Genomic DNA, 23887 nt, shown 5'->3' on the forward strand with positions numbered 1-23887 from the left:
CCACGTAAGCTGTGAACAGAGGCGCCTCGGGGAGACCGGTCATCGTTTCTCGGAGCGGCTGCCAAACCCTCAGCCGCATTGGGAGTGCGAACACTGCCGCGCAGGATCGGGAAAGACCACGCCGGCGAGAGACAAGCAACCATGGACCATAATCCGTTACTTCCTCAGGGGACGAGGAAACCAAAAGGGACACTGGATGCAGGATCTGTAGAAGGGCAAGGGACTCTTGGATCGACTCCAACCACCAAGGGAGAATGCGCCTGTCTGACCTCCTTCCCTCATTGAACACGAGGGGGCTGAGAGACACTAGCATTTCCGGTTGTTGGAGCACGATTGCAAGAATTCGAACCATGCCCAATCATACCACAGAAGTAACAGAAAGTTGGGAGGCGTTCATACAGTACAACAACGAAAACACGATGTTGATCATCTCCAAGCCATAAGCCCTTACCGAGAGGTTTGGAAAGATCTAATTCAATACAAACCCTAGCATATTTGGTACGAGTTAGAGAGAGTGTGAGTTCATCAACTTTCAAGAGCTTACCCAAGTGACCAGTGATAGTATCTAACATATCGCCACACCAGAACTCAATGGGTAGATTATGGAGTTGAATCCAGATAGCAGCTGTAGTAAGTTTGGTGAAGGTGGGTTCAAAGTATGGGCGCCAGGGAGACAACTGAAGAATAATACCATTGATGGTCCAAGGTCCGTCAGAGAGAAGACGCTGTAGAACAGATTGATTAGAACATCTAATAAGTATAAACCCATTAGGAAGATCCGAGATAAAAATTTCTCCAAAGTTTTCCCATTTCTTCTGGAGAATAGTCTTCACTTGCTCAAACAAAGGGGGCTTCCCAAAGAATTTGCCGTAAAGGGAGTATTGAAAGCGGAGGTGGGCTCGATTCAGGGTATCACTGTCGAGTTTAATGAACTCCGAGGTGGTTTCTTTGAGTTTGTTAAGGACTGTTGGGTTGTGGATGGGAGAAGTCTCTTGGGTCTGGGTGAGTTTGGAGGCAATTTGAGCCCAGGTGGGGGGAGGGGGGACGGACGCTGCGGGGCGGACGGTGGATCTGACCCCCGCTTGCCATGGCAAGAGGGGGATAGAAGAGGAGGGGAACAACAGTATCAGGGAGGCAGGCGCAGAGGCAGAGGGGTTTGAGACCACCTTTGTATGAAATACAGAGAATAACTCTTAGACAGCAATGACAACAATAAGCATCCGGTTGAAGTGGTATTCTACAATCATAATGCTCTTGTATTTATAAAAAAAGGAAGGAATGTAAAAGAGCGCAAGTATATCTAAAACCATAGCCAGATAATAATCAAAATTTGCTGATTTATGTTAAGAGAGTTTTCAAACAAGATCATAAGGCTTATAAAAACAACCACAAAATCATGTCTCCTCTATTGTTTTGGTCATTAGCCACTTGACCCTATTGATGCTGCTTCAAAGGCTCGAACATGATGTAGTAGACTAGTTTGATAGGGAGTGCTATCAACATGCCAAAAATAACTCTGCAACAGTTACACAAATTAACTATTAGACATCACTGAACATATTCCACATTTCATCAAAAATATGTGATAAGAGAGTTGGTACCCTATGCTTAAAATCTTTGGATGCACATTGTATTCCTTGGCAAACACAAATGGAACAATTCCTTGAGGCAGAGCCGCCTGCATTTTAAGTCATAAGAATACCATAAATTAGTGGCCAAAAATGGGGCAACATGCATCATGGCAGTTTATGTTTGAATTTTTCTACCTGAACAATGGCAACATGGAGAAGCACACCTCGCAATTTAACAACATAAGAAGCCACAGCCATCACAACAGGACCAACTATAAATCTGACAGCCATTGAAAAGGCTGCAACAGAGTTGCCACAAGCAATCATCTTGGGTTGCAATGCCATGAACAACCCTGTGCATATATCACCAAATTGTATACTTGAATCACTACTCAAAATAAAACCACAATACCAATCTAGTCAAAATCTAAGAATATATCATACCAAGACTAAACATTGCCATCCCAAGCTCAGCATCAGGGAGTATGGATATAGAACGAGCTATTATTGCAGGCATTTTAGTTCCCCATCTACCCAAACACAATCAAGTTAACATCAAGATCTAGACTAAAGCAACAAATCAAATCTAGAAGTAAATATATACCTGAAGGAAACCAAAGACCAAATAAGACCAATAAGACTAGAATAAGTGTTTCGGATTCTTAATAAGCTTCCTCCAAACCATAACAAGAATGAGCCTGGTCATGACACTAGCAGCTGGCATTGCAATAGCCTTAACATCCTTCACACCATCTTTCACATTGTGATCAGCTATGGTATCAGACCCTTGTTTCTCCCCATGCCCACCATCCCTCTCCTGATTCCTGAAGCTGAACTCATTGCAAATATCACGCACTCCTAAACATTCAACAAAAGCACAAACACATTAACACTAAGAACAAACATTGGTATAGTAAAGATCTTTCACCTGCTGTAGTATTCTCTGACACAGGTGAAGCACTAGAGCTCCAAACAAACATATGCAAGTCCTTAGTAGCACCATCACTACCATTCACCTTCTTCTTCCCACCATTGGAGACAACAAACCATTAAGCTTAGTACCACCATGGTCTCCACTCTCCTCATCATTACTAACCAAAGAGAAAAAGTCATTGTGATTAAAGCTAGACTCTCTTAGAGTCGGATTTCTAGACGATTGCAACAAGTAAATCTCCACATTGGTTAAGTTTGACATGTGTGGAGTCAGAGACTTGCGAGAGAAAATCTCTGGCCTTGAGCTCGCTGACTTGCGAACAATCACATGAAGCTTGCCATATTCTCCGACCTCAGCCTCAGCCTGGAGCGGTTCCCGCCCGTCCAACTATGCTATATCAGAATCAACTTTGAAGGAAAGAATGGACGCAGTGTTGTCTTGGAACTATTCACTAATGAGAAACTAAGCTCCACGATACTCAAACAAGAAGAGCAAAAGTGTATACCAAATAATGCATTGGAGTACAACTAGTTGCACCATTAAACTACCAGAGAAAGCACCATACATGCCTTTCAAAAGAGGAATGCCCATGACTAGAGTGTTGGGGAGAGTGGAGAGGGAGAAGAGAGTGATACCCCATTCTAAAGAGCCTTTGGACCTGGTTTTGGCCCAGATAGATAGAATGGTGAGAAGTATGAGTTTCTGAAGAGTGTTAGCTGTTAGTACAACTACACTATAATTGGCATGATTTGACACTGAGTCAAGATGACATGGAAACCTTTGTGACGTGGCATAAATGATGACATGACAAAACATGGTGACATGGCAAGGAGTCTTAGCTTGGAGGCAAATATCTTGGAGATCTTGGTGAAGCTATTTTTGGTATGTGTTATAACTTGAAGACAAGATCATATCAAGACCATATTTAGGTGATTTGATTGGAGACTAAATATGGATGGGGCTTAATTGATGAAATATCTATCAATGGTATGAATGAAGGCTATTGAAGGTATGATTTGAAGAAACCTTAATAGGTATGATTGAAGACATGCCTATTGTTGCCATGATTGAATTGATTGATTGAAGATCTATTCTTGGAAGATTTGAAGACCAAACTTGGATGAATTGAAGATCAAGGTTGGAAAGTTTTATGAAGACGCATAAGGACGTTTGCCCCTTGCGAGGGGACTGTGTGGTGAGGTACTGAGGAGATAGGCTAGTTGCAGGTGGTCGGGATTGGGAGATCTTGCTACACTGACTCAGACTAAGCATGACAGGGAGGTTGATGAGTCTTGAGGTCGTTCGCAACGTAACCATAACTCAGTCAAGTCGGCAGTCAAGGCCATGTTGCAAGTCATGTTACAACAGGAGTTGCAACAGCTAATTTTGGAAGATTTTAAAATTAGTAGCCGCGGAGATTCTAAAAGAGGTATGGACTATATTTGGGATGTTGAGGCATTTATATAAGCTACCTTTGCTCTGAGATTGGGTGCGACTCTTAAGGAGGAGAGAGGGTAAGCACTAGACATTCTAGAGAGGGTAGTGATTTTTGTTTATGATCGTGAGTGACAAGTGTATGTACTTAATTATTTTCTCCTCTTTTAGTGAATTGTTAATCTCCGGGCTTGGCCCCCCAGACGTAGGCGAGTGGATGCCGAATTGGATTACCAATCTTGTGTGTCTTCTTCTTGTTTGCTTTGTGTGAGTTTTCTATGAGTGTTTGAGTGTTCTCTAAACCACAAACCACATCGGCAGAACTAACATTAGTAGCTATAAAGTGGAAGGTCATGGAGTAAGGGTCATTAGTGGAGATAAAGTGGAAGGAGGGAAGTTGAACAGCAAAGAGTGCAACAAACCGGTTGATACCGGAGCACTGGTCTGGTGTGAAAATCTGTCACCATTTCACTGAAGCATAGGCAAGTCCCATAGCTAGTACAATGGCACCACTGCTGTAAGAACATGGTACAAGTCTAGAACATGGCACCACTACTGTACGCCAAACTACCTTTTTTAGTCTAACACAATTACTTTGATTATCTTGGACAAGTTTTCTAATCTCATCTACTCATAATTGATAGGATACTAACTCGTTTGCTTTCAAAAGAATGAATTTCTTCTTGGCGATCACTCACAACTGTTATTTACCTGACAGAGCCGCACTTTAAAGTTGACCCTACGAAAGAGTAAATTAAGTCTAACTACTTTAATAACATACTAGATGTCACAAGAATATTGTGATCATGATACCTCAGGCCTAAGATCTACTCATATAATCATAAACAATAATTCTAATCATTGATGGTTAAAGAGTAAAACCGATGTGATTAGATTGTTGCTAGTTATGTTTGAATACATCAAATCCCATCAATGTATTTATGACATATGCACCCACTATCCTAAAGTGTTCAACTAATATACTTTGTTAAAATATATGTCATATAAATTCTTACGAATCTGTAATGCCCAATTAAATATTTTTTTATTTGCGAACTATTCAAGTGTATGAGTACTAAACCCTTCTAGTGTCCTCCTCTTTATCTCATAAAGAGTAAAATATTTAACTTAATACACAAGAACTATAATGTTTAGATTTAATTAAAATGTCATCACAAAATTTATATGAACATCAAAATAAATGAAATGTCTTAATACAAATATCCTCGTTGGCATTAGAGGGCATAATAGTAACAATTGGGACCTCCAAAAGCACAACATTTCCTTTAGAGGGTTCGGAATACTTGGAGCCTTGAAGACCTTGGTCAGAAAGATCCATATTTTCTTAATGAAGGGGTAGTGGATAAATATATGATCTACCAATTCAGTAGTCGAAAGGCACAGGCAGCACGTGGTGGTAGGAAGCCTATCACATTTTCAAGAAGCTTGATTTTTCAAGGTAAGAATTAGGTTGTCCCAAGCAAGCCAATTAAATAGATTGACTGCTTGGGGGTGGCATCTTTCTAAATTTTTGTGTCACTTGACAACGAACACCTCCATTGTTTAGGAAGCTATGAAAGGATTTAACTGTGAACCTACCATTAGCTGTCAAATTTCATTGTTTTTTTATCAGTAAAGCCTTGTTATTGCAGTAAAAGAGGAATACTTTTTATGGTTTTGTGGATATATGGTTTCTCTAGCTAACAAAAAGAGACAAACTGTTAACATGTTAACTCACCATGGCAAAATTATCATTTCATTTAAAGATGGCTGATATGACATGAATATATATATATATATATATTGTCTATTGATGTCTCCTAAAATTCCACAAACAAAAAAAAACTTAAATCCCAAAAGCCAAATAAAATCATGTTGAAAATCATGTTTTTTATACCATGTGGCGGTTTTCTAAATAAATTGACTATTTACCTTTACCAATGAAATAAAAGTTAACACCTTCAACGGTTTGTCCCTTGTTTGTTAGCTAAAGAAACCACATATCCTAGAAAGGAAAAATATTTCTCTATCCTTATTTTGCAATTTTGTGAAAGTAGAAGGTTTTTTTTTTGAAAAAAATTATATATTATGCTAAGGAAGAGTATTTTTCTTATTTTCAGTTAGCAAGCTTGATGTTGGGTATCCTACATGTGAATATGTTTTCTATATTAATTACTACCTCAAGATATATCACCAGGACATGGAAAAACATGCAAGATTAATGATCACAATTGATGAAGGGATGGTGTTTTTCTTTTTTTCTTTTTAATTTAAAAGGATAAACCACATATTATCTAATTTTCTTTAAAAACATCAAAGCATGGTGTTTTTAATTAATCGCTCATAACCATCTGATTTTTTTATTTTCTATTCTAATATTAATCTGTGAGTTATTTTTTTTTATTTTTTGAATAAAATGGATAAACCACAAATTTATTAAAAAATAAAACATAACAAACAAGCTCAAAATAAAATGAAAACAAATAGAGAAATAATCTAAAAATGAAAACAAGAAAAAAGTTAGCATTCACTAGTGGTGAAGCCAACCCAAAATAATCACCAACCAAACAAAACTTAGAAGGAAAACAGCTAAGAAAACCAGAGCCATCCTCCGATTTTTTAGGCCTTCACAAGCTGAGGAAGGGAGTGGATCACTCCTGGGTAGAAGGACTGTGAGTTAGTTTTATCCATTATATCTGCTATAAAAAAACCCTCCTTTTTGTTATCACCGTCTCATACAGGAAAGGGCCCATCTTTGTGATTAGTGTCTTGTGGTATATAATAATGATGGTTTATAACTTCATTTTTGTATGTGTTAGAAACTTGTTTGGTTATGTTTTATAGCTGAAAGATTAGTAATATTGAGATAGTGAATCTTTTATTTTGTACTTCTTAATTTACATTAATTTATGTCAACTGTTGAACATGTCTCCTTCTTTTGTAACCTTCTCTCCTCTTTACTCATACGGGATTCAAAGCTTGCCCTCCCCGCTAGTGCTCATTCTCTCCCTCACTAAAATGAAGGAAGCCCATTTGTTCCTCCTTTCTCTCCCCTTGTCTCTTTCATTCCCTAGAATGAAGAACGAGATGATGGCTCTTGCTTGAGAAAATGTGGTAAATTGACACATGTGTACTGACTTAGACAATTACAAGTGATGTGGCATCTACGGTGACATGGTCATGGAGGTGTTGACAAAGCTCTTTCGGAGTCCACATCATCAAATAAAAGCCCGAAATCCTTTGGACGGCCTCTCATTGAAACAAAATTAAAGTAGTGTGTCCATTTTGATGTAAATTGAAATTTAAATACCAAAATGAAAAATCGGTATTCTTTAGTGTCCTATCAAAAATTTTACCCTGCTAAGTTCCTATTTGTTCCACAACTTTCTATTTATATATGGGGAAAACTTAGGTGAAGTGCAATAGATGAAGTTCATGTAGTTCACCATTAGATTTTTGACACTTGTCTTGAAATGTGTAATTTAATGAAAAAAATAAGGGTATTATGAACATGTTATTATATTTTAATATACTTTTAGGATGTGTGTTCAATAGACACTACACCAACTACACCTATCACATTGCACCTAAATTGAACTCTTTAAATATACTTATGGTCTATCTACTTTATTAATAAATGATTAATAAACAATTTAAATTCAAACTAAAATTTTAGACTACTAAAGAAATAAAATGAGTTCAACCACATGAAAACATCTTTTAATAAACTTTGACATACCCAAATAACATTAGATAATTTGTAAACGTTTAGCGTATAGCATTATTTTTTTATTTTTTTATTTTTGGGAAAAGTGGATAAACCACATGTATTAAAAAAAAAGAGGAACACTACAGGGATCGACTAGGTGTGGAACAAAACAAAGAGAAAAAACCAAAACAGAAGAATAACAGAAGAAAAAATGAGTACAAACAATGAGGTCATCTAGGCCCACAAAGGGCAGCTGGACACCACAAAAGGCAAAAGGACTACTCTGTTTGAATGTCTTCTACCCCTGTTTGGACACTGAGAAACTCCAGACCACACCTAACCGCAGAGACTGGCCCTTCGAGTTTAGCTCTTTTGGCCTCCGACGCTGCATTAATAGAAGCCAAGAAACTTGGCATATAGCATTGTTGGATAATAGGTAATCATTTTTTTAATTTATACTTATGATTAAATATTAATAAATGTATTACTTGGGCTTAAACAAAACTTTCAAATTCATTCCAAAATGACTGAATAGTAATTTTCATTTTAATGAGGGCCTGAGTACAAGTATCCCCGCCAGAACCTGGCTACGGTTCCGTCTCCGTCTCTTGCTGTGCTGCGTCTCGCTTCCGCTGCGCCGACACGCTCCACAACACTATGCCATGCTCCATTGCGGCACATCACTCTTGCTTTCATCTCATGAGGAGCCTTTTACGGGCGGAGACAAGCCGAACTCGAGCACCTCTTGTTTGCCTAGCTCGGCTTGTTTAAACCCCTACTACTCACAGTTCAAGTGCCAAGCTCTCCAATGAACTCCATCTCTGCCAAACTCTTCCACTCCCATGTCCACTTCCTCTGCACTGCAAAGTCGGCACCTTTCTTGACGTCTAGGGTTAGGATTTCGCCTAGGGCTACAAAGATTTCCAATTTGCAGCTCAAGGAGAAGTTGTTGGATTCTTTCTCCTTGAGCCCACTGGGAGGAGACGAGGGAGTGATTTGTGCTTCGGAGCCTTAATGGGTTCTTGGAGTGGATCCTGATGTCTCTGGCGCAGTCGCACTTTTGAAGCCCGATGGTTCTGTCTCTTCGGCTCAGGTCGAACACTGTTCTTTGTTTTACCTTTTGAATCGCAATGTTCTTTTAACTAATTGTGATTGAGGTAACAATGTAACTCAATAACATCCAGTTTTACAATCAATCATCACTTCTTAAAAAAGAAAATAAATTTGTTTTTATCTACGATTCAATGTAGAAATGTCTGGTAATAATCTTTGTAAAGTTTTATTTTGAGCAGTATTTCAATTTTTATGGGCCTAAACTGTCAAGTTTCTCATATTCAATTTTATTATTGATTATTTTGAACCACTTGTTGATATGAAGTTGTTAGTGAAGGCATTTACTCTGAATCACAATGAAATTGACATATTATATCTTCAACAGTCTTGTTATTTGGTGACAATAGTTACTTATCCTTAATATACTTACATATCCTGGTTGAATTGAATCGCATAGCTTTGTTTTCATCTTTAACTAATGCTGAAAATGTAATTCAAAGTTTCCTGCTTATTACTTTCTTGGGTAGCTAAGGACCATTATTATTTCTATTTCTCTTTGGCAAGCTTTCATAACAATCATGTACGGATCCCATATTGCAGGTCTTTGATACCCCAAATGTAAAAGTACTGGTTGGGAAAAGAGTTCGAAATTGTTTGGATGTGAGGTCTATCGTTTAGTTGCTTCAGACCTTTGGTGCACCACATTGTATGAAGTTCGAATCTGTGTAATTGTTAGTGTGGTCCTATCATTCTCTATTTTTCTTGACTTGTATATGTGTTTAAAGTTTCTAGAATTTGTGTAAATGTTAGTTGTGGTCCCATCATTCTCTGTTTTCCTTGACTTGTATATGTGTTTTCAAGGTTTGTAACATGCTTGATGTTCATAACCATGGTTTACCTGCTGGTAGGTAGTTGCTATTGGTTCTACAATTATTTAAAGCATCCATATTTTTCATTCTGGATTTCATAAAGTCACTAGTCTCAGATTATTTTCTTGATTAATCTTCCGTTCCAAATAGTCTTGATAGAATTCGTTTAGGAAACAAAAAGGAAGCAGAATGAATCCTTATAATGGTCTCTTTCTGAATCATAAATGGACTGAAGTTTAATGTTTGTGATCTAACCCTTGCCTTAGTTTGATGCCCTTTCAACACCTTGAATGACTTGGTCTTGGTCTTAAGTTTTGTATTTTCTGATTCTATTGATCAAGAACTGCAAGATGCTCATTTTTTATGGTTCAAAATGCTTACTGTGTTAACTAAATCAATTTATCTGTGGTAACAGAAGGCTGCCAGATGCACAGTGGAAATTCCTGGGATCCTGTCCATGTGCAGATTATTGCGCATTATGTTTTGTTAGTGTTAGAGCTTAGATTGGTTAATGGGCCATATTGGGCCCATATATAAACCCTAATATTTCTCTATATATACTCTTGTATTCTTTTTCTTAATTGATATCCAAATTATTTCTCCTATTCTCACATGGTACCAGAGCATTGGGTTAGACCCTAGTGGCCACCCAAAACCCTAGCCGTCGCCGTCGCCGCCGCCATTCTAAACCCTAGCCTTCAACTCTCTGCCGCCACCTCTACCACTAGCCACCGCTCATCTCTCGTAGTTCCCATTGTTCTACGGGCACCTGGTGATGTTCCTCAGCCCTCACCAGTGATGTCCTTGTCTTGTTGCTGAAGGATTTGTCTCTTTGTCGTCATGTCTTCATCTCATGGGTATGGTAATGGCTCCTCTCGTGGTGGTCGAGGAACCGGTTGTGGTGATTCTCGGGGTAGGTTTGTGTGCACCTTTTGTCGACGGACGGGCCACGCTGAGAATCGTTGTTGGGATAAGCATGGTCATCCGGTAATGGTCAATACTAGTACAGAGTTGGCCGATCCGTCACCTACTTCTGGTGCTGAACAGTTTGTCACTATCTCTCTGGCTGACTTTGCACGGTTCCAGTAGCTACAGGACACAGTTTCTCATGCTATAGTCTCTTCTCCTATTTCCTTAGGTAATGCCTTTCTTGCTTCCAGGGACAGTTCCTCGATTATTGACTTCGGAGCCTCCTCTCACATGACAGGTACAAAATCTTTTTTTTCAAAATCTTTCTCCATATGTTTTTTGTTCTATGGAAATTGCTGATGGACGATCTTGCTTAGTGTCCGGAGAAGGAGTTGTGCAGGCTTCCTCTCAACTTAAACTAACTGATGTTCTTTTTGTACCTGATTTTCCTATCAAGTTGCTATTTGTTTCTGCGATCACTAAACAGTTGAATTGTAGTGTTACTTTTTTCCCTTTTCATTGCACTTTTTAGGATCTGCGGAAGGGGAAGAGGATTGGTTTAGAGCATAATCGTGGTGACGGCGTGTATACGTTGGTGCGTGATGATATTCCTTGTGGTTTGGCAACTTCTATTTCGGACACCGAGTCATCACTTATATGGCACTTTAGATTGGGTCATCCTTCTCTTAGTCGTCTTCAGCAGGCTTTGCTTTGGATTCGGGTCGAGTCATTTCAATGTGAGTCATGTCAGTTGGGTAAGCATCATCGCGCTACCTTTAAACGTTCTACTCTAGTGTCTAGTCAGTCGTCATTTGATCTAGTTCATTGTGATGTTTGGGGACCTTCTAGAGTCGTGTCTATTTCTGGTCATCATTAATATGTTGTGTTTGTTGATGATTTTTCCCGAGTGTCATGGGTATATTTGTTAAAAGACCATCGATCTATTGTTGATGTGCTTAAAACATTTATTTTGGAAGTACAAAATCAGTTTTCCACTGTTATCAAATGTCTTCATAGTGATAATGCTTTAGAATTTGTATCTTCTACTATAAATTCTTTATGTGCGTCCTTTGGGATTATTCATCAAACCACCTGTCCACACACCTCTCAGCAGAATGGGGTTACTGAACGAAAGCATCGTCACATCTTAGATGTTGCAAGCACTCTCTTAGTGGAGCATAATATCCCTAGGTATTTATGGTCTAATGCTATCTTAACTGTAGTATATCTTATTAATCGTATGCCTTCTGCACCCCTAGGGGGAGAGGTCCCTCTACGTCGTCTTTCTACCTGATACTAGTTGTTTCGCTTGTGTTCTCGTCTTTTTGGTTGTGTTGGTTTTGTTCAGGATTTAACTCCTTGTTTGGATAAGTTGTGCCCGCGTGCGCTTAAATATGTCTTTGTTAGATATTTCCGCACCCAATATGAATATCATTTGTACCACCCGACTAGTCAGAAGTACTATGTGTCTATGGATGTCACGTTTTTTGAGTCTCAATCTTTTTTTGCTGACTCAGGTTCTCATGATTTGTTGAATACGTCGTCTGATATTGTTCTACCTATTCTTGTTTCAGTTACTCCACCTGTGCCTGTGCCTAGTGTGACATCTCCTCTAGTAGATCCAAATGATGGCCGTTTTGGACGAGTTTATTATCGCCGCCAACATGTACCACCGCCAGATTCGCCTCCTCCGATTGTCTCCCTGGATGATGCAGACCCGTCTCTTGATCTTCCCATTGCTTTCACAAAGGTATTCGTTCTTGTACCAAACATCCCATCTCACTTTTTATTTCTTATGATAATCTTCACCCATCCTTCCGCACATTTGCTCTTTCCTTGTCTGCTGAGTCAATCCCCAGGAACTACCAGGATGCATGTCTGCTTCCACAATGGAAGAAGGCAATGGATGAGGAAATGGAAGCCTTGAGATCTTGTGGTACATGGGAGCTCGTGCCTCGCCCTGCTGATACCAGCATCGTCACTTGCCGATGGGTCTTCTTTATCAAGCACAAAGCTGATGGTACAGTTGATCGCTACAAAGCTCGGTTGATAGCCCGTGGTTTTACTCAGACTTATGGTGTTGATTATGCTGAGACTTTTTCACTGGTTGCTCGTCTGAATTCCATTCGCATTCTACTGTCGGTAGCTATGAATCAATCATGGGCACTCTGTCAACTCGATGTAAAGAATGCCTTTCTCTACGGAGACTTAGTTGAGACAGTGTTTATGGAGTAACCTCCAGGGTATGTTGCTCAGGGGGAGAATGTTGTTTGCCAGCTCAAGAAAGCGATCTATGGTCTGAAACAAAGTCCTCGTGTATGGTTTGAAAAGTTTAGTGTAATTGCAGTTACAGATGGTTTTTGTAGGTGCAATGTGGATCACTCCGTCTTCTATAAGAACACTTTATCTGGATGTGTTGTACTTGCGGTATATGTCGATGATATCTTGTTGACGGGTAGCGATTATCAGGGCATTCAGAGAACTAAAGAGCATTTAATGAAGTATTTCGTTACACGAGACATGGGACGACCTAGATAGTTCCTTGGTATTGAGTTTGCATATGCCAAAGGAAAGATGATGCTTTCACAGCGGAAGTATGTGTTGGACTTACTTGAGGAGAGTGGTTTATTAGGTTGTAAACCAGAGAGTACACCTATTGAGCAGTCACCACCCTTCTGGGAGGCATCATCCCCAACTCTCAAAGATCCAGGTCAATATAGACATTTGATTGGCAAGCTCATTTATCTAACAGTTACTCATCCTGATATATCTTACGCAGTTGGACTATTGAGTCAGTTTATGCATGAGCCACGAGAAGTTCACTGGCAGGGTGCTCTGAGGGTGCTTGCATATGTTAAAGGAGCTCCCAGCAAAGGCCTTCTCTACAAGAATCATGGTCACCTAGACATTGCAGCCTATTTTGGCTCAGGTTATGCTGGCGACAGAGGTGACAGAAAGTCTACGTCAGGGTTTTGTACGTATGCTGGTGGAAACTTGGTTACTTGGCGAAGTAAGAAGCAGAATGTGGTTTCAAGATCGAGTGTCGAAGCAGAGTACAGATCAATGGCACAGACAGCTTGTGAGATGGTTTGGGTGTAGTCTCTTCTATCTGAGTTAGGATTCCCCATCACGATACCTATGCAGATGTTATGTGATAATCAGGCCGCCATCTTCATTGCAAACAATCCAACATTCCATGAGTGTACCAAGCATGTAGAGGTTGATTGTCACTATATTCGTGATATGGTATTAAAGGGAGTCATTTCTACGCCATATACCCAGTTATCTGAGCAACTGGCGGATATCTTCACCAAGGGTTTAAGTGTTAAAGTTTTTAGTAATCTATGTAACAAGCTGGGCATGTTCGATATATATGCTCCAGCTTGAGGGGGAGTGTTAGAGCTTAGATTGGTTAATGGGCCATATTGGGCCCATACACAAACCTTAATATTTCTCTATATATACTCTTGTATTCTTTTCTTAATTGATATCCAAATTATTTCTCCTATTCTCACAGCTGAAGAAGTTCATTTTGTCTTTTTATTTGGAGGTGTTTTTTCTTGTATTTAGTTGATTATGATCATAATCTTTAGTCTGTTATATCTGATTTATTAATCCGTTCCTTAGTTCTGCTTTACTTCAAGAGTTAACTTACTAACCCTAGATGATAGCTGGAGATTTCTTTTAATTGTATAGAATTTTTGGCAGGATGATAGCAGGGAAGTTGCTTCTGCTCTGTTCTCATCTTTGAGCCATCAATTAAAGAGGAAGAAAGATCATGGTATGTATTGTCAACAAATTACCCAAAACTGGTTTACATTGTATACACTGTAACAAACATGCTTCTTCATGGAGTATTACCTGCATCTTTGCTTCCATAGGTCGAGCTGAAGCTCTTCTTATTGCGGCATATGGAAGAGGCCTTATAGAACAAATGGACCAAGTTGATTATAATGGTTCTCATATATTTTCTGACCTGTTCAATTCATTGATCATAGAAAAGAAGGCAGTTTAAAACTTCTGAGAAAGCATTTACTAGCTTGGCAGAAGTTTTTCTCATTTTTCACGTTAACCAGTTCCTTTGATTTGCTTGTTCTACCACTTGGCTGGCAACCAAATAGGACTGACTGAAAATTCTTAAGATTAGATTTACAACAGGCCTCTTGTAATGTCATTTGAAGATACATTATCCCTGTAATTACAGCCATAGAAATTTCAGGTCTCCAGATAGGTGTCTCTATAACTTGCATTCAACACACAGATATCATTTCTTTTCCTTGTGTTGTTTTACCTCTAAAATTATTGCTGAAAGCCAATTTGCTGCGGAATATGAATCAATTCTCTCAATTTATGAGAAATGGCTGATTTGGTGTGCGTATCATGATCTTTCCCATAAGCTTGGTTCATTTGGGTGCTTCCACTTATGTGAGGATTCCTTCACAATGGCAAATGAAAGCAAAGGAGATGAAGTGCCTTAGTGGTATGCATCGATCAACTCTGCTTAAAGTTGCTAATGATACTCTAACCATAAAAAATGTATTTTTAATAATAAATTAGCTAATACATTTGAGTAATTTGAGATGTAATCGGCCTTCTGTTTCACTCTACAGTCCCATGGAGGCAGGCAAAGCAGGTTGTCTCAAGGTCAGCCTGTCTAGTGGAAGTCTGTGTGCTGATTATTTTGAATGCTAAGAAGTATTGAAGCTTTGTTTAAAGCAGAGAATCAGATCTCAAGCTTCCAGTTCAGGCTCTGGGAAAACGCAATGGCCATGGGAGCAGATCTTTCTTCTACCTTGTACTTATTGTCAAGTTGATAGCACCTTGTGTTCCTGTGATGTCTTGGCTCTATTTACTATGATGCAGAGAACATATTGGGCAAGGCCAACACATGTTCTAGTGGTCAACAAGAAGTTAGAGTTCTGGGTTCGTTGCTTCTGCAAGGTGTGCAACTTCTCTCTTTTTAACCTACTTTTCTTTCTACTGAAGCTTGAGAACAAGTTGGAGATGCACAAGTTTGATCTCAAGGTTAATAATCTCTCTAGGTTCAGAAAACCACACCACAGTCTCACTTGTTTGGAATCAAACCAGTTCTGATTGTCAAAGGTGAAGATAAGTTGAAAATAGTGGAATGCTCCTTAGTCATCATTTTGCTGAGAAAATGGTGGTGTTTTTATATTGTTGATATTGCGGCTTAGTAATGCTGCCCTCTCCCCTGCTATTCTTCAAGCTATTCCTTTTCCTTATTGTGTAACATCTGAGCCCTCTTTCCTGAGGGTTGCTTAGTTTAGAGGCTGAGCTTGGGTTTGTTTGTATTCTAACAATCATTGTGATACTGAACCACATTATACAGAGTGCAAATTCAATTATAAGGAATTGGTTAACACACCCTAAACCTAGGCTTGACAAGCTTTCTTTATTGATCTTAATTATTGTTTGATTTATGTTAATTGCATGTTTTGAGGCTTACTAGCATATCTAGTTTCAAACAAAAGTATTAAGAAACTTAGGAAAGTTTGTACAGAGTCAGAGATACGTAAATAAAAGGATGAGGGTATCTGTTTGCAAGTGTAAAGTCAGCTTTGCTAGTTCTATGACCGGAAATGATTCCATATGTTATTTTGCAATATTGGCTTAATATAAATGAGGGGAATGAAAGTGCCATATAGATCACAATGGGTGAACGGTAGATGTTTTTGATGACTATAGTACTTACCCATATTCAGTTTCATCATTGCTATTATTTGAAGCGCTTGATGATGTTAAGTTGTTGACACACGTTTATTTTAATGCACTGCTATGAAAAAATTGTAATCTATTTCTAGTACCCTTCTTGCTTGGTGATAGGTTGATTATTAGTGGAGTAATTATCATATTTGTATATTTTGTCTTCTAACTTGAGTTAAAGTTTTAGATATATATTTTCATCTTTAACTTCTAAATTGGCAATTTTACTAATATCAAGAATGTGATGCAAACTTTTTGATTGGTTACTATTTTTTTTTGGGAAGAGTTTTATTATGGTTGTCTTATTTCTCGTTGTTAAGCTCGGGTAACCATCTCATGGACATTTTAGGCCTTTTGATTCTTCTACCGTAAAATATTGCATAGTGATTTCTTTGTTTCATGCCACATTAAAACTTATAAATGGATTGATTGTTAATGTTTGTGATCCATTGTTTGTTTTCCCCTGTTTGATGCCATCTCACTATCTTGGTTGGGCTTGGCTTGATCCTTATTTGAATTTTCTTGAGTTATTGATAAGAAACAGAGCTATTGTCTTTGTTACCTTTTCAAAATAACTAGATGTTTTTTCAAATGTGATAAAAATGCTCATTTTTGACAAAAAAACCATATATCGTATGCATAAGCCCAAATTCCTTCCCAATTGCAAATTGTTTAGATGTTGAGTGTTGATAAGAGCTGATGTGTTAGCTTTTAGAGAAGCAGAGAGTCACCAATATTTTCCTTGGACTCACTTGATTGTGATCATATATTTTCCTTACATGAGTGATAGCTGGAGGGTTGTTTCTCATTCCAACGATTTTTTTGGCAGGATGATAGCAGGGAAGCTACCTTTTGTTATTCCCACCGTTGTGTTTCCAACTTAAGAGGAAGAAAGTCATGGTATTTGTCTTCAACTTCTTAGCCTGTATTTAGTTCTTGTCCACCCAATTACAATTTCAGTGTTACATTGTATACTTGAACTAGTACCTGCATCTGATGCTACAAATTGAGCTAAGCTTCTCCTTACTGTGCACACTGAAGTGGTCTTCCAAAACATTTTTTGAAAGTGTTTGACCTGTTTTATTCACTGAGCAAAGAAAGCAGTTCAAAGCTTTCCAGAAGGCAAGTAAATAGCTGACGATTGTTAGATTTACAATAGGCCTCTTGTAAATGCTGTTTGAAGATCCATTGTTCAATGAATTTTACTGCCCTTAATAATTTCAGGTCTTTCATATTTATGTCTATATTATTTGCATTCAATACTGATCACATAATTTTCATACCAGTCGACATCTCCATCGGTGTCTTCAACTCGATTGCAGTTGATGGAGCCCGATTCACCACATAACAAGCGGTGTTGACTGCTTCTGCCCAAAACTCTTGTTTAGGCTTGCAGCTCCCATCATAGCTCTTGTTCTTTCTAACAGAGTCCTATTCATCCGCTCTGCAACTCCCATTTGTTGATGAGTGTATGCTGTAGTGAACTGCCTTTTGATGCCTTCTGACTTGCAAAATTCATCAAAGTCTTTGCCAGTGCATTCTCCTCCATTATCTGTCCTCGAGCACTTAATCTTGTTGCCATATTCAAGTTCCACCCGCGCTTTGTAAAATTTGAAGACTTGAAACACATCTGCCTTTCTTTTGATAGAATATACCCAACATCTCCTGTAATAGTTATCAATGAATGACACAAAGTAATTTGCTCCTCCTACGGACGTAACTAGTGCTTGCCACACATCAAAGTGAACCAATTCTAGAATTACTTTGCTTCTAGAATTAGATGTGTTGAACTTCAGTTGATGCTGCTTGCTCACAATGCAATGTTCACAAAAGGGTAGTATTACCTTTGTGAGACCTTGAAATAGATTCCTCTCTGCAAGAATCTTCATTCTTTGCTCTGACATGTGTCCAATTTTCCTATGCCATGTCATTGTGCATCTTTCACTTGGACTACTTGTGGCAATTGAAGCTTCTCCTTCTTGCAAAGTTTCTCCCTTCAACATGTATAAATTTGCAGCTATCGTCTCTTCCTTCATACATACAAGCGCTCCTTGAATTATCTTCATCACCTTGTTGTGGACTTCGATTTTGCAACCAAGATCATCAAGTTGTCCAATAGACAACAAATTCTTTATCAGGCCCTCCACATGTCGGACTTCTTGCATTGTCCGAGTTGTACCATCATGCATCTTGAGTTTGATGGTGCTAATGCCAATGATCTTTAGAGCTTGATAGTTGCAGCTGTACACAGAACCTCCAGAGATAGGTTCGTAGTGGTAGAACCATTCTTTTCTGGAAGTCATATGAAAAGTTGCCCGAGTCTAGAAGCCAAACATCAGCAAACCTTTTCCCTGTGTTTGTTGCTACTTCACATACCATGGCATTTCCATCTTCTGATGTGTTTGCAACATTTCCTTGAGGATTGGAATCCTTTTTATTTAGATTCCTACAATCCTTCTTTATGTGACCCTTCTTACCACAATTGTAGCATTTGAAGTTTTTCTTGCTCCTTGATTTAGATCTACCTTGATTGTGGCTCCCACTTGCACCATGTTCCATTGATCTTCCTCTTATCACCATCAAAGCCTCCGCTTGTTACGAACTTGCTGACCTGTCTTCCTTGTTCTTGGAGACATAATAGCTGCAATGTTGTCGAAGACTAGAATGTCCATGGAGACATTATTTGTTAAGTTGATGACGTGTTAATCATATGAATCTGGTAGACTTTGGAGTAGAATTTCCGCACGTTCACTTGACTTTATTGTATGTCCCAATGATGTAAGTTAGGAAAATAGAGTGTTTAGTATGCTCATGTGCTCTATCACTGAAGTAGATTCCACCATAAGCAAGGTATAGAGTCTTCTCTTAAGGAAAATCTTGTTGTGGAGTGACTTGGCCTCATACAGCTTTATAAGGTGATCCCATATCTCCTTCGCCATCTTCTTCTCCGCTATGCTTGATAGAACTCCATCAGCAAGCGCCAAATGAAGATTTGCAACGGCATTACAGTCGATCTCATTCCACTTGTTATCTTTAACCTCACCTGGCCTTTCAGTAATGGTCGCTAAGCAATTATCCTCCCTTAGGATAGCCATCATTTTTAGCTTCCACAATGAGAAATTACTCCTATTGAATTTTTCAAACTCATACTTTGTTGCCATTGCTTCTTTCACAGACTGCTTCAAAGGCAGTAACCAGTTCCTACAAAGGGTGAAAATAATCTAACTTATTTTCTGATGTGGAGGATCAACTATTAGTGGCAGCCATAGAGCATACGATAAGTAGATATATATAGACACCCTAAGTCTGGCTCTGGTACCACTTGTTGTGTAATTATAGAACTGGGTAGAGCAGGGTCACAGTAAAAGTACTTGAAAAATAATAGCACTAAAGATGGACACATGATGTACGTGGAAAACACCAAAACAAATTAGAGGAAAAACAACGGGCAAGGTAGAAGAATTTCACTATAGTGAAAAATAGGAGTTACAAGATTTCTATTAACAAGGAGAACCCCAACTTACTCTAATTTTTTCTTCCCACTATTTCCTCCCACTTTCTCTTTCACCCTCACACTTCCTCTCTGGAATGGTACACTGAGAGATGCATTTTGCATCTCTATTTATAGGAGAAAGTGAATGATAATTAACTCACTAAATCCAAAGGTTAGGTGAGGATTACGTGAATATTATATATATATATATATATGTAATTCATGAGAATTGTATACTTCGGGACAGAGACATACTTTCATGGCTGAGATTTAACTTCTGTTTCCAAATCCTCTGTCTTGATAAGCTTTGTTAATTTTTTGAAATTAAAGAGTTATGTTTCAAGTTTCAAATTCAAGTGTTATATTTTGGGACATAGACATGCTTTCATGGCTGAGATTTAACTTATGTTTCCAAATCCTCAGTCTTGATAAGCTTGTTAGGATCGAGAGCAAGGATGAGCAACACACACACACACACTCTCAGTTTTTCGGTGTTCAAACACAAGGAGGATGGGAATGAACCGTTCACCGGAATTGACACTCAATTCTCACTTAATTGAATCACAATATAGACATTCAATTATAACAAAGAGAATGAGAAAGAGAACTGAAGTATTTCCACACTCAATGATTCACACAATTCATTCAATTAAACACCAGCCATTTATACAAACACCTAGCAGACCAACCATCATGGTCGCACAGTACATAGCTAGAGAATATTCAGTTTAGACAAACATTACAAACAAACATAACAACAGATAAATTTAAGCATCCCCAGATGCATTACAACCAAACACAACCAGTTAAACAACATTCATTTCTTTCTTGTTTTGAGTCCCGACACAAGGTGCACCAAGGCTGAATTCATGGAGACAAGCTGGAGCTGCAGTAGTGTGAGCAACTTGAATTCTTGGGATCTGATCAATATCTTCAACATACTCCCCTTGATCAGATAATTCTCCAACTCCTAACTTCTTTGTGAATGAGTCGAACTTGATTCTGGGCAAGGCCTTTGTAAACACATCAGCCAATTGATCTTCAGTGCCACAATGCTTAACATTAATTAAGCCATCCTTTATAAGGTCTCGAATAAAATGAAAACGGGTATCAATGTGCTTCGTGCGCCCATGATGTGTGGGATTTTGGACAATAGAGAGAGCTAATGAATTGTCACAAAAAGTAACATTTGAGTCCTCCTGCTTCTCGTTCAAATCTTCTAGCAGTCAACGAAGCCAAACAACCTCGCAGGCAGCAGCCGTCAATGAAATGTACACTGCTTCGGTGCTTGACAGAGCAGTGATGGACTGCTTCTTCGAACACCATGCTATAACACCGAAGCCTAGTGAAAATACCCACCCTGTGGTGCTTTTCCGGTCGTCTTGAGATCCTCCCCAATCGCTATCAGAATAGCCCATTAATTTGAAATTTTCTTCCTTCTTGTAATGAATCCCAAAACCGATTGTTCCTTTAACATATCGAAGAATTCGCTTTACTGCTCCTAAATGATGCACACTCGGTGAATGCATGAACCGAGCAACCATTGAAATAGCAAACATAATATCGGGCCGTGAGTGGGTGAGGTAGAGCAGAGCACCAACCAATTTTCTATATCTCTGTGGATCTGTCTTCTCAGAATTGTCCTGAAGACTGAGTTTCTCATTTGAATTCATTGGAGTATCAATATTCTTGCAATTCTTCATCCCAGACCTGAGCAAGAGATCCTCTGCATACCTTCGTTGTGACACGAAGATATAACCTTTCCTCTGTATCACCTGCAGGCCGAGAAAGAATCTCATTGGCCCCATATCAGTCATCTCGAAAGTCGTCAACATATTCTCTTTGAACTCAATTAATAAGATATCATCAACATATAGGCAAAGTAATAGCACATCAGAATTACCTTGTAGTTTGCCATATACTGTGGGTTCATTCTGGCTTCGGGTGAAACCCAATTGAGAAAAATGAGTGTCTATACGACTATACCAAGATTTGGGTGCTTGACGTAGACCGTATAGAGCTTTATGAAGACGATACACTTCTTCCTTCTTCTCACTTACAACGAACCCCTCAGGTTGCATGACATACACCTCTTCAACGAGATCTCCGTTTAGAAATGCGGATTTTACATCCAGTTGATAAATTCACCATTCCTTTTGTGCTCCTATAGATAAGAACAGTCGCACAGTCTCCATTCGAGCGACTGGAGAGAAAACTTCTTCGAAATCAATTCCCTCTCACTGCGAGTAGCCTTTAACCATGATACGAGCTTTTCTTTTCAGCAGAGTGCCATCTGGATTGAATTTTGACTTGAAAATCCACTTCAGTCCAATTGCTTTCTTCCCTTCTGGAAGAACAGTTAGATGCCAAGTTTGATTCTTTGTTATGGCGTTCATCTCCAAATTCATGGCCGTAATCCACTCCTCACACCTTGCAGCTTCTTCATAAGATGAAGGGTCTCCTGCGAAAAGTGCAAGAGAGCAAGAGCTATAGAGATCAGTGAGATTTCTATACCTCGTCGGAGCGCCACCGTCTTCTCTGGCCACTGATTCTTCTTCTTCTAAACTAGAAGAGATCCTTTGATGTGAATCAGCCCGTTCATCAGTTTGATTGAACGGTTGAGATATCACCATTTCTCTGTTAAGAGATGTCACCCGCTCCTCACGTGCCGGTACATAAGTTGAGGCATCTGAGTCAGCATTGCCTGACCAATCCCAGCTCTTCTCTTCAAAGAACCGGATATCCCTGCTGACGTGTACGCGCTTCGAATCAGGATCTATGATCCGATAGGCCTTCGAGCGATCGCAGTACCCAATCAGCACACCGGGCCGTGACTTGGCGTCAAACTTGGACCGCTGCATCGGGTCAACGTACATGTACATAAGACATCCAAACACCCTGAAATGGTCAACAGAGGGCTTCTCACCGGTCAAGGCTTCAAACGGAGTTTGCAGCTTCACCGTCGATGTTACAGATCGATTGAGGATGTACAGTGCCGTCGCCACTGCCTCTGCCTAGTACTCAGACAGCATCTTTCTTTCTTTTAGCATGGTACGAGCCATCTCCGTCACTGTTCTGTTCTTGCGTTCGGCGACACCATTTTGCTGGGGGGTCTGCGGAGCTGATAGTTGGTGGTGAACTCCGGCGAGCTTGCAGAAAGCTTCAAATTCATTGGATATAAATTCCTCTCCGCGATCAGTGCGCAAAACCTTGACTTGGGATGAGAACTGCTTCTCCACCAGAAGCTTGAACTGCTTGAAGAACTAAAATGTCTCTGATTTTCGGTGCAAAAAGTACACCCAACTATATCTGGAGTAGTCGTCAGTCAGTAGGAGAAAGTAAGAGTTACCTCCAATGGATGTCGCTCTGATTGGGCCTACAAGGTCGCCATGGATTAATTCTAATGGTGCAGATGCTCGTTTTGCTTGGCCTTTGGGAAACACAGAGCGAGCTTGCTTCCCCTGTGAGCATGCTTCACATGAACTTACACTTGTGATATTCGGCAACCCAAACACCAGACCCTGATCTGATATTTGTTTCAGGTTCTTCACGTTTATGTGCCCATATCTCTTATGCCAGAGATCTGAAGCTTCATCTTCCTTTTGTGCTAAATTTACAAAACCAACGTCATTAGCTATTAAAGGAAAGAGCCTGTTAGGAGTCATGGCAACCTGAGCAACCTGTGCCTTAGTTTTAGTCTCCTTAATGTTGCAAATTCCTCTGGTAAACTCGATATCAAAACCAGCATCCATCATTTGACCGACACTCAAAAGGTTATGAGTTAAATTTGGTACAAACTGGACATCGTTCAAGATAGTAGTCTTACCTTTGCTTGAACAGAGTGTTACCTTGCCAATGCCTTCAACTTTGAGTGCCTTTCCATCCCCAACTATAATGGAATGGCTTGGTGTTGTGGCCATGCTCTGGAACAAATCTTTCTCGCCTGACATGTGGTTGGAGCAACCACTGTCAATTAGCTATAGTCCTCCACTTTGTTTTAGTTCTTCACTGATTGCCATAAAGGCCACTTCTTCTCCTTCCTTTGGCTTCTCTTCTTTAACAACATTCGCTTCCCTATTTCTATACCAACATTGTGCTTTTACATGCCCAAACTTCTTACAAACAAAGCATTGTACTCCCTTGTGGGATTTGTTAAATTCTGCAGAGAAACCGGGTTCAGTGAGTGCTGGA

At 39.3% G+C, this 23887-nt stretch overlaps 1 pseudogene; it reads right to left on the reverse strand.

Moving 5' to 3' along the window:
- Nucleotides 1-1434: 1434 nt before the first annotated feature.
- Nucleotides 1435-8319, reverse strand: LOC120265199 (annotated as a pseudogene).
- Between the last annotated feature and the right edge of the window lie 15568 nt (nt 8320-23887).

Source organism: Dioscorea cayenensis, chromosome 7, assembly GCF_009730915.1.
Source record: "Dioscorea cayenensis subsp. rotundata cultivar TDr96_F1 chromosome 7, TDr96_F1_v2_PseudoChromosome.rev07_lg8_w22 25.fasta, whole genome shotgun sequence".
Lineage (NCBI taxonomy): Eukaryota > Viridiplantae > Streptophyta > Magnoliopsida > Dioscoreales > Dioscoreaceae > Dioscorea > Dioscorea cayenensis.